General features: G+C 39.4%; 1 protein-coding gene across 27 annotated transcripts in view; it reads left to right on the top strand.

Moving 5' to 3' along the window:
- Nucleotides 1-12,730, top strand: part of CERS3 (ceramide synthase 3) — a 113,925-nt gene that overhangs the window by 4,388 nt on the left and 96,807 nt on the right. For 12 of the 27 annotated variants that reach the window (XM_023651423.2, XM_070268023.1, XM_023651428.2 and 9 more), the window contains one exon: nucleotides 4,828-5,086. The gene's annotated coding sequence lies outside the window, so the exon portion shown is untranslated. Of the gene's footprint in view, nucleotides 1-2,833; nucleotides 2,951-4,811; nucleotides 5,087-12,730 lie in introns of all 27 variants that reach the window. The other 15 variants (XM_023651397.2, XM_023651414.2, XM_070268039.1 and 12 more) reach the window with 3 other exon arrangements.

The following is a 12,730-nucleotide window of genomic DNA, read 5'->3' as shown; positions in this document are numbered from 1 at the left end:
TTCTTGATGCTGTATTATGTAGTCATACCTCCTCATTTGAAATCCATGGCTTCTGCTTGCATGCATGTGGTATATGAAATAGTAAATGTTTGGGAATCTATTTCCTCTATGGCCCCAGTTTGTACCTGTGTAGAGCATATAAATATACTCACCCTGCATACACACATGTAGATTTCCCTCTGCGCTCTGGATAATAGGTTTATGAACACTTTTGCTCATCTGCATGAGTGTGTGTCCGTATCAGTTTTGGCAGCCAAGCTATATTTTTATTCTTGAGTTCCTTAACTCCTTCAAAAGATACCATGTGCCTGGCACATGGTATGAACCCAATAAATACTTGCAGAATGAGTTAATGAATAAATACAATGTTCAGAGAATGGTGATGGGTGCTACTTGGAGACTCCACACAGTCCTTGTACTCAAGATTTAATTGGAGAACTAGTGTATATGTATGAAATAAAGCCTGTTAAAAAGTAACATAGGAATAAAGCCTACATATTAAATAAATTAATAATAATTGTAATCATAATCATAGCTAACATTCACAGAGTGCTTACTACATGACAGGTACTGTCCTAAGTGCTTTTATATATATTAACTCATTTAATGTTTTTACAACTCTATAAGGTATTGCTATTATTTTCCTCATTTTGCACTTGAGAAATCTGAGGGACTGAGAGGGTAAGTGACTTGTCCGGAATCACACAGCCAATAGAATAAGATCACATAGTGAGCACAGAGTGGGTCTCAGGTTTAAGAACAAAAACTGGCCACTGCTATGGCCAGGGGCTGTATGCACAGACCTTCTGGCTGGCCCTGAGTGGGGGCAGTGAACCGAGAGGCTGTTGAGAGCCAGCTCACCTGACAGTGTGGGCTCTGACTGGCGTACAGCTCCATAGCCTTCCCAGACTACATGCCAGATGGATTCTAAAAATCCTCTGCTTCAGGCACTCAGTATGTGACACACTTAAGTCTTCAAGGGGAAAACCTCCCCTCTTCCCAACAAACTCAAAGTACAACTGGCTGTCTGCACATACAATACCAACTTGCCGTCCTGAAAAACGTCAGTGAATTACCTTTGAAAAAGTAACTGCCTGTTGTGGTAGAGAGGAAGACACGATTGTAACTAACTAAATAACTAAATGTCCTCTCTCAGTACTGAGTGTCACTCTCTGTGCCAAGAACTGTTCTGGCTCCTGAGGAATCAGCAGTGAACAAGGCAGGCAAAAACCCCAGCCCTCCTGGAGCTGGCATTTTAATGGGGGAGACAGACAATAAACAAGTAAATAAGAGGTCAAGTGAGACGACACACAGGGAAACACAGAGCAAGAGAGGCGATGGGGTTTGGAGCAAGGAAGGAGCTCAAGTATGAATGTATGACCATTAGTTCTCATGATATCGTCAGTTTTCTCACTGTCTCACAAGAGCTTCTCAAATGATCTGCTGGGGACCCTTGCAACTCTGGGCCAGGGAAAGTGTGGAACCTGGGTTCGAGGCTAAGACAGATGCAATTCAGGTCCCATCATCTATAACCCATGGTGGGGATTCAGGCAAATCACTGGGGGGACTATTTTATGTCGATAAGATGTAGTCTTCAAATTCAATTGAATTTGGTCCAGGCATTTGTGAAGACATTTGCTTGTTTCATTATATGCCATGGAAGTTTTCCCACACACCTATTCAAAGAATACAGTTTGGTGGCATTTTGACTTAACATTTCTATCTGTGAACAAACCTTTGCATTCAAAAGGTGTGTAAAACTGACAAGGTGAAAAATTACCGAAAAACAGAGTTTGTTGATAATAAAAGCTCAGAAAATTGGACTGGTTAGGTTAAGATCCATATGGCCAAAACTATGTTCATTGCATTTCTTAGAGGGGATTCTCTTCTTTGAGGGAAGAGCAGGTCAATTCTGCCAAACTTACCTTTTCTTCTCTAGAAAATTAGGTTAAGGATTGGTTCAAAACATAACATGCAACCTGGAGTGTCGGAAGTCGCCCCACCTCCCTTTCCTCCATGTCTACACTCTGGACAGTGCCACCCCCTTTGCTCCTAGCGAGCGGAGCTTTGGGCTCAGTGTCTGGTTCTGTGCTCCCTGCGGGGGCCCAGAGTCTGTTTTCCAGTGTCCTGCTTACTCTGTTTTCCTCTTGTGAGTTCTTGGTGGCCCTCCAGAATCTTGATTGGGTTTGCCTCAGGTCCACACTGCTCTTACTCCCCTCCCGTATTTTACTCAGCAGGTGTTTTACACACTTACTCACTTTAGTAACATTTAGTCACAAGCTTGCTTTGTATGTAAAAACTCATCAGTTTTGTAATGCACCCCCTATTCTTCCCCAGGAAACCTTTCCATTAATATCAGGCTTCATTGCCTGCATTCAATTGTCAGAGGTGTGATGTTCACTTTTTAAAATGCAATGAATCATTGACTTTCATAAATGATAATATCTATTAATGAGGATTCAAAATATAAAACTGATGTAATGTCTTAACGCGCTCATAACGTTTTCTCATAAAATGAAATCATTAAGTATTCCCTGGAAGAAATGACAGCCACGCGTGCATCTTCCTCTATTATGCTTCCCAGAGTTCTTTCTTTCCTGTTAAGCAATGAACTGATAAATTTATCCTGAGGTGAAAATGAGAAAGAGTAAAAGAAAGGCATTACCTTAGGAGTCCTCAAAAGAACTGTATTTGTGTTTATTTATCATCCTCAGAGGAGTCGTGCACAGACACACTAGGCGTACATGTAAATACAGAGTTCCCCCAAGGCACAAGTAGCAAACCTTCGAATTCCTCACTTCCATCCCTCTAGCTATTGTCCTCCATTGCATAGGTTGTGCAACAGCTTAAGTTTTACATCTGTCCCTGAAGAAGAAGGAGGAACTACCATCTTGACAGTGACTCAAGAAATACAGCAGATAGTAATGGGATTCTGTTGATCATAGAGAAGGTATTGAGCTATGTAAAAATACTTTATATTTGCTTTGAATATTGCATTCATCAGTAGATGACGTTTTTAATTATACAAGTGATTAAAACAAAAAATATGGCTCTATATTACTCTTTTGGCTTAATTCTGAGAAAAGGAATCTAGAATAGAGTTCAGAAGTATTCTCTTACCCAGATGTCATTGGAGTGGAAATGAGCGTTGGATGCTCATGATTTTGGATGTTAATTGTTTAACAAGTGTTGAACAGCTAGGCACTATGTTAAGCTCCAGGGATATAAAGATGACTAAGGTATGTCCCAGAAGGATTCCCAGTATAGTGGGGAAGCAGACACAAAACCAGTTAAGTTAGAATAATGGAGTGTTAGAACGTAGGTATAAACACAGAAGAGGGATGGCTGAGAGTTGGGCGACTTGGCAGGGGAGTCAGACTTTCATTCAGCAGAGGAGGCAGAGAGCAGCCCTTGGAAGGGTATGGGGGCTCCCTGTTCATTTTGCCTGGAAAGTAGAGGGAAGGGGTAAAAGGAGATTCTGGAGGAGTAGGTTGCCACCAGGCCGTCTCTCCTGCTAAGGAGTCCTACAGGAAAAAGGTGGCTGGTGGAGCTTTATCAGCAGGGGAGAGAGACATGATAGGGAAAAAAAATTTTTAATTAGGAAGATAAATCAGGTGGCAGTTGGAGGAGGATGGACTAGAAATGGCCAGTCTGGGATCAGGAAGACCAGGCAAGACTTCTTCAGTAGTCTCCCGGCAGGAAATGATGAGGGCCTGAACCTGCAACCTGCCACATTTAGTGACTGCTCTGCTGGAAGTTCAGCCCTCCTCCCAGATGAGTTTTAAAATTTATGAATTTATTAAGAAAAAAAAAGTGCGAGAGAGAATTGAGTGAGCAAGTGCCAAGTGAAAGGGCCTTTACCAATCCTCTTCCTTTGAACTAAATTCATTAGTGAAATTTGAGAAACTGTGGAGTTTCAAAGAATTTGAAACTGGCGTCTCCCCTTCTCTGCCTGCAGTCAGTTTTTAAGTTGCTGTCATCTTAGCTGACAGAAGAAGAAAGCTGTCTTTCGGCAGGTGAAGGCAGCCAATGAGAGCTGTGAATCAGGCTTTCAGAGTAGGTGGTGTCCCTGGACCTCCTGGGAGGCAAGACTCGGCTTAGGAAGGGTACATGAATCAACTTGTTGAAGCTTTCTTACTTGTCAAAGCACCCTTAAATAGTCCACACCTGGAGTTGTTTCATCTTCATACGAGAGAAAGTGAAAATGGCTCCCAAAGGTCCAAAATCTCAAATAAACTCTATAAAACGTAGGCATGGCTTGCTTCTGAAATTGAAATGCCTCAAGCAGACAGAGACAAACAACGTGTATGTCCTGCTGCTAATAGGTTTGTCTTTCGTTGTCTGTAATGGTTGTTCTTTGAAGCTGACACAAATGAAGACAAAGTGAATTACATCTGACTATTCTAAAAGACAAGATGGCCAGATTATTCTATTTTTTGGTTGTTCTATAGTTCAAAATGGTTTTCTTCAATTGCTAGGAAAGAGGCAGAGAAATCACATTTCTGTGGACTGATGCTCCTTGTGGATGAGTTTCGTGGTGGTGTGGTGGTGGTAGTGGTGGTGATTTCGCTGGCAAAAAGCCCTGGCAGTATTCGCAGGCTTGTGGAGAGTACTATAGCTGTCAAACCAGCTCAGATGATAGTGCAGTGTTGTCGACAGTGTTTCGGGTTTCTCTCCCTGCATAAACCCCTTCCTTTTAAAACAAACAGAAAGACCATCCTGTTCAGTAGTTGCCTAATGACTGTGTACAACAAAATGCAACGACAATGAGGCAATTAATGCATTTATAATTCCATGTCTGACAATTCCAGTTTTCTCCTCTCCAAGTGGTGAAACAGGAAACATCCCATCAGGAAGAACCTGAAGGTGCTATCCAGTAACTTTGCCTCGCCTCACTGATTGCCCTCAGTCAGAAATCTTGACTTGCAACTTTAGAGGGTGGATCTCTGAAAGAATTTCAGAGCTTACACAGAGATGAGGTGTGTTGCTCTCTGATGAGAAGAAAGCTGGCTGGAACGCTGGAGATCTGGCTGTGACTGCTCTTCACAAGCAAGGGGCATCTTTTGTGGACTGAAGTTTCAGAAAGGTAGGCACCGTTTCGTTGATGTTACTACTTGAGAACTTTCAAAACCAAGTCGGCTTTGACTCTGTGTGTGTGTGTGTGTGTGTGTGTGTGTGTTTGTGAGAGAGAGAGAGAGAGAGAGAGAATGATCAAAATGCTCGTTTTTGGCCTGGTGCTCTGGGAGAGACACAGAAGAGAGAGCTCTGAAGCCCTTTGCTCCATGAACTTTACTTCAAGAAGTCTTCAGTAGTCGAGAGTTAATGTTGAGTCCAAACTTCCACCTCTGTCCTGTGTCCCTTGCTCTTTGGCAAGTTTAAACTGATTCATTGCAAGGATAGGAATAATTCTTCAGAGAGTGAAATCACATGAGCCGAATGCTCAGGTGGCATAGCTTGGTTTCTTAGAAAAGCTTTGACTCAAGGTGAAATGAAAAGGGTGACCCCAGATCTCCAGGCGGCATGGCAAAGGCCGTTTCAGACCATTTCAGAATGTCTTAAAGTTGGAACAAGGCAGAACTTGGTCACCACACAGGGCAAACTTTTCTAAGCTGATTCTATCTTGAGGAAGATACTCTCAATGTCATGTCCAGGAAACGTTAGCTGATTAGTTCTAAAACTGCCAGCCTTGTACAGAGAAACAAAACAAAGCAAAACTTTATTTTTTCTAACCCAAGCACATGTTTAGTGAGGATGTTCTCTTAAGCACTTTTATTTCCAGAAAAGCCTTACACAGTGCAAGGGAAAGAAATTTTGGGGACTCACCAGATGATGAATATTAATTTATGCATTAATCCACAATGCTCAAGTGCCTTCTATACTATGAGTGACAGTTCAGATTTAAATAGCACCTTTTCGTTCTTCTCTCTTTTTTTAAAAAGCGATTTACACTTAAAATTTCATCAGTAGAATTGCTGGACAAAGGGACAAATTCTTTAAGGGGAAAATAGGCATGTGTTCATATAGATAATAATTATATAGTCTTCGCATTAAAAATATTTTTGCCTTTTCTAAAAGCGATCCAATCAATTTATATAAGTTTGAGGATAACTTTGGCTTAATAATAATCTACATTTATTGAGTCCTTGCTGTGCTTATATGCATTTAATGAGATAGGACTCATATTATGCAGTTTTCAGAGTACGAAATTTAGGCTTAGCAAGACTTATAGTGGCATGGCAGGGAAGTGAGAAAGCCGGAACTCTGTTGCCTTTCTGCACACAGTGGTATGTAAGATTGGAGACTATCCTATTCCACCACCTTTTCACAGAGTCCTTGTTGTGTGGATGAATTTCTGAACCCATGATAAAATGCAAATATGCTGACTTGGTATTTTATAGCAGAAGACCAAAAGTCAGTCTATAATTTGCTTGTCCTGTTGGGTGAAGGCATGGTGTGATAGATGGAACATGGGCTAGAAAGGCAGGCAGATCTAGATTTGAATCCTTGCTTCCTGTTTACTATTTATGTGACCTAGGCAAGTCAGTGAAATTCTTCAAATCCCAGTTTCTTTATTTATAAGCTAATTATTATAACATCCATCACACAGGGTTGTTTGTTATAAGGAATAGAAAGATAAAGTGTACAAAGTGCCTTCTGCATGACTGACAAATGGTAGGCTTTCCACAAATCATATTAATTTCTCCAGTTATTTGCTGATGCTTCGGTGTGCTGGATCCTGTTCTGGGCGTGGGGGTATCAGCAGTGAACAAGGGAGGCAAGACCCTGCCCTCAGGGAGCTGACTGGTGCTTATTTCTTATGTCATAGAGTGACTGACTTTCTTTGATAATCGCATTGTGGTTATTGCGATCCTTCACGGCGGAGCTGATCCAGCTTTGATGTAGCCTCAGAAGCAGGGTTGTAAACATCCTTTGCTGAGAGTCCTCCAAAGCAGAGTAAAATCAGGCAAAAAGGGAAAACACCAGATATTTCTTTTTCAAAAGTTAGTTTGTTGTGCTAATCATTGCAGAGTTACAGGTCAGGAAAGATATGTTTTTATGTGTGTATTCATACACACACACAGAGTTCGTCTGTTTCCTGGGCTCCCAAAGCCACAGCAGAAGCATTGCCAGCACAGTGCACATGGGAGGAGGGTCTGGCTCCAAAATCTCATGGAACAGAGTGCAGTGTGGCAACCATTCATTCACCTTGGGCCCCAGCCCATCAACACTTCAGCACTGGGCTTTCTAAGGCCTCCCCAGTGTGAATTTGGGGATGTAGTACAAAGATTGAACTGGAGATAATACGCGTTTATAAAGATGGATTTGAGATTAGAGTGATTGACTTATTTACTAGCTAAAAGCCAGCAGTCAGGTTTATCCAGTAGGCAAGTTGGCATCAAGAATGGTGTTTTGGTAATCTGTCCCTAGCTTTGAATCCCAAGGGACTACAGATCATAGCAGAGAGAAAGGAGGGGAACACGGGAAAGCTCCCACTGGAATCAAATGCAACTGTATTCTTCCTTTCCCTGGAAACACCTGTACATCCAGTACACTGACTTATTGGTCTGACACAGCCTGAATTTCTAATTTTATTTACTTGGTGGACCTGGAGTGATTGAAGAAATCTTTGTGTCAGCCCTAGACAGACCGGAAAATTGGCACAATGAAAGAAGACATTCTAAAACAGCAGGAGGTATTTTTCTAAGTGCTGTGTAACAATCAATCTCATCATTTTATGGGTCATACTATATATGTTGCTTTAAGATTGTGTCTTATAGTGGGGACTTTAAGTGCTGAAAACATAAACTAAGCTAAAAGCCTAATTAAAATAAATTAGGACTTACGTATAAAAACCTCAGATGGCAAGTGAACAGAGAGATTAAGAATCTTTGACCTTTTACAACACTGTCACCGCCAAAATTCTCCACAGAGGTTGTGGATGGTTGACAGATGTTCGATTTCAAATGGACTTCAGCCATCACTGTGTTTTTAAAAGTTGAATTATTTCCAAATTTCATTATTATCATACCTTAATGTCTGAGGAAGCCCATTAACAAATGGAAGATAGCCCTAGCGGGAAGGAGACTTGACCTTGAGACACACTTCACCTTTCCCAAGTATGAAAATTTAAGATTTCTTAGGCTGTGAGTGTCCACATGCTGCTCAAATACAAAGTTAAAGGTTTTGGTTTGTTTTAATAACCATTTCTTCTTTATTTATTTTTTTTTTTTCCCATTTGGTCACTGGAAAGTCTTTGGAGTGGGTTTGTGCTGCGTTCTTAAGGAGAGTAAACCAAACAGACCGGAGGCCTAACGCATAGCTGTTACAGTACAGAAGTTCCAAATCAATGGAAAGTTTCCTTTTTATTGTTTCCTCAATGATATCTCTAGGAAATACCAGGAAACTAAGATATTTAACCAAAATTTCCAAATCCGTCTGTTCAGGGTTGGTATGCACACCACACACACACACACAGACACACACACATCATGTGCATATGCACAAGGAAAAACAAAACCAAAAGATACATACTTTCTGTGTGTGTGCAACAAAGGTTTATTTCTTCTCCTGTCACAGACTGTGCCGCCTTCTTCCGTCTCGTAGCTATGCTTTCTCGAACATGTGTTACACGGTCACAGGGACCGGAGAAGGGAGAAGTGGAAGCATTTTTTTTTTTTAAGATTTTATTTTTCCTTTTTCTCCCCAAAGCCCCCCGGTGCTTAGTTGTATATTCTTAGTTGTGAGTCCTTCTAGTTGTGGCATGTGGGATGCCGCTTCAGCATGGCTTGATGAGTGGTGCCATGTCCGCGCCCAGGATTCGAACTGGCGAAACCCTTGGCCACCGAAGCAGAGTGCACAAACTTAACCACTCAGCCACGGGACTGGCCCCAGTTTTTTGTTTTTTATTTTTTAAATTGAGGTATAATTGACATATAACATTATATTAGCTTCAGGTGTTACATAATGATTCAATATTTGTATATATTATGAAATGATCACCAAATACATTTCTCATTAATTGAAAACTGTAAATTTCACAGCTAAGGCACATGTTTAGGTTATTTGAAGAGATAAAATATTACATTAAGGGGCTTGAAATCATTTTTATTTATTGCATCCATGTTCTAAAATGAAGTATTTAGTGAGGAAAAAATCATATGCCATAATCTATTTATTCTCTATAGAGTACTTGTATGCAAGAAGAAGGTCTATTTCTTTTATTTTGATTCCTTTGCCAGATTTGATTCCTTAGCAGATAGTCAATAAATATTTGTTGATTAGATTGATCTTGACACAGGCTGAACAATAAACTAATCATTTCAAGATTTAAGCAAAAATTCTGAGAGCATTTTCTTCAATAATGAAGATTACTTGACATCGTTTAATAACTAAATTGACTTCAATTTCTTCCCCTCAAATTTTGTTTTCCTGTTTGATATCCGATTAAAATGTTAAAAACATAGGATATGCTGATGCTGAACAAAAGTCAAATTGTGCAGATTAGCAATTTTCACTTGTAATGTTCACATCACAGGCTTATTATCATATTCTACTTTGGGTCAAAGTTACAGGGTCTCGTAATGTCTCTTCCTGTTTCATTGGCTTTAATTGGCCTTCCCTCACTTGTTTCCAGTGGAGATCTGCTTTGTGTGGGGTTCTGGTAACCCCACACAAATCAAATCTGGCAAAGGAATCAAAATAAAAGAAATAGACCTTCTTCTTGCATACAAGTACTCTATAGAGAATAAATAGATTATGGCATATGATTTTTCCTCACTAAATACTTCATTTTAGAACATGGATGCAATAAATAAAAATGATTTCCATAACCAGTTGTGGAAGAGTAAAACTGCAGAGCATTTCTAGATGATGACTGTAAAATAATATGCAAGTTGGTTGATCCTAAGTAATTGTTCCAAAGATGATACTATTGCAGTGTTTTTCAAAGTTTTTTTGACTATCACTGATGGCAAAAAATACTTTCTAGTTCTCAACTTAGAACACACACACACCTTAGCTGAAATAAAAGTTTCACAAAACAATACTTGATGCATATGGATGTTTTCTCTTCAATTCCATTCAACTCTATAAAATTTCTGGTCATGACCTACTAATTAATTTTGTGACCCACTGATAGTGGTTCTCAATACTCGCTCAAAATAAAAATCAACTAGGGAACTTAAAAAAAAAAAAAAAAACTAAAGCCAAAAGCATAGTAGACCAATAGAATGCACTAGAGATTCCAGAAATAAACCTCCACATATTTGGACCCTTGGTTTATGGCAGTGTTGATACTATAAGGAAAGGATAGCCATTTGAATATCCATATGGGAAAAAATAAATCTTGATTATAACCTCAAATTTATACAGATCTAAATGTTAATATGGATGTGACAGGTGAAACAATATAACTTCTAGATCTACACTCTCCAATGTGGTAGTACTAGCCACATGTGGCTACTGAGTCCCTGAAATGTGCTGGTCAATTAGAGATATGTTCTAAACGTAAAACACACACCAGATTTCAAAAACATGCTATAGAGAAAGAATTCAAAATATCTCATTAACAATTTTTATATTGATCACACGTTGAAATGATAATATTTGGGATATATTGGGTTAAATAAAATATATTACTAAAATTAATTTCACTGTTTCTTTTTGCTTTTTAATATGTAGCTACTAGAAAATTTTACATTACATATTTGGCTCTCATATTTTTCTATTGGACAGCATTATTCTAGATGATAAAACAGAATATGTTCATGATCTTAGGGTAGGCAGTAATTTCTTTAAAAAAAAGTACTAATGAGAAAGCTCTATAAATTGGACTATATTAAAACTAAGAACTTTCTATCAAAGCACACCATTAAAAGAGTAAAAGACAAGCTGCAGAGGGGGAGGAGATGTTCGCCATACATATGACCAACAAGGAGTCATATCCAGAACAAATAAACAAGTCCCTCTAAAAAGATAGGCCAACACAATAGAAAAATGGGCAAGAGATTTGAACAAGTACTCCACAGAAAAGCCTATTCAAATGGCCAAGAAACATGGCGTATGCTCAACCCTATTAGCCATTAGGGGAATGCAAATTAAAACCACAACAAAGTGCTGCTACTCGCCTACCAGAGAGGCTAAAATTTAAAAGACAGATGATAGAAGTGTAGACGAGGATGTGAAACAGTGGGAACTCTCATACACTGACGGAGGAGTGTAAATTGGCACAGCAGCTTTGGAAAACTGTTCAACAGTATTTATTAAACCTGAGTGTACATATGCCTTGTGGCCTAGCTTTTCCACTGCTATGTATATGCCCTACAGAAATGCGCATATATGTTTACCAAAAGACATGTTCAAGAATGTTCATAGATAGCAGCATTATTTGTTGTAGCCCCAGCCTCAAAACAACCCAAATTTCCATCAACAGTAGAATGGAAAAATAGATTGTGTTATAGTCATATCATGGAATACTAAACACCAATGACAATGCATCAGCTAATGTTACATGCATCAGCCTGGATGCATCTCAGTCATAAATGTTAGGGAGAGAATCCAGATGCAAAGGAATGCATGCAGTATGATTCCATTTTTATACAGTTCAAGAGCAGGCAACATTAACCCACGGTGTTAGAAGATAGGATAGGATAGTTGGGGAAGGTGGGGCAGCGACTGGGAGGGGGTATTGGGGGGCAGGTAATATTCTGTTTCTTGATCTGGCTGATGATTATAACACAAATGTGTTCCCTTTTGTCATTTCTTACTTTGCTATTTGTATGCTGTACTTCAATAAATATATTTGTTAAGCAACAATAACAATACTGATGCCAGGTCAGCGTCTTCAGAGATCCTGATTTGATTGGTCTGAACAAGGGGAAAGCATGGCTTAAAAATCTCTCCCAGGTAATTCCCTTGTAGAGCCAGGGTTGAGAACCCGTGCACTAATGTGTCACAACTGGCCCTTTGAAAAATTGTGTGCTTTAATATAAGCATAATCGTTATACCAGGCTGTGCTAGGTTCTTGTTGCCTTTACTCAAGTTACACTCACTTGGAAGACATAACTCACACTGATAAATCTTAGAGGGAGAAGGAGTCAGAAAGTTATACGCCTTAGAAAGCGAGTCAGGTAACAAATCAGCAGTGGGCCAGGCTAGAAGCTTATTGCTCACTTAATAATCCTGTGATTATTGCCGCTTCTTCTGATTTTTCAAGTGAAGCTGCGAATCTGGATTTTTCCGTGAAAATCCCTGAATTTTAAATGTTGGCTTGAGTTGTTTTCAAGCACTCTACAGGTCAAACAACACTGATTGGAAGGCCCGGTTTGACCGGCACCAAGTTCTACCACCAGTGTGTAACTCTGACTTAAAGTTTTAGAGTTAGATGACAACTTACAGGTAGAATTTTAAGTCTGGTAATTACTTTTCCCTTTTCTGCTTCCGCAGGGATGTTGTGAAAGTAAACATGACACTTTTTATATATGTGTATATACATATACACACACACATACGGTACATCAGTTCCTTGGTAGTAAGCTATCGTATACGCTCAAGATAATTATCATGATTTACATTTTATTTTATTTTACTTCTATTGTGTTTTCTTAATTTTGATCTCGGAAAATTACATCTGTGACTCAAAAGTTTCTTATATGATATTGTTTTTCATGTTCTGGGGAGGAGTGGTGTTTGGTCAAGGCAAGGACGATATTATTCTCTATGAAATTTTGCA

Source organism: Equus caballus, chromosome 1, assembly GCF_041296265.1.
Source record: "Equus caballus isolate H_3958 breed thoroughbred chromosome 1, TB-T2T, whole genome shotgun sequence".
Lineage (NCBI taxonomy): Eukaryota > Metazoa > Chordata > Mammalia > Perissodactyla > Equidae > Equus > Equus caballus.
The sequence above is the reverse complement of the archived record's forward strand: the minus strand, read 5'-3'. Positions and strand labels throughout refer to the sequence as shown.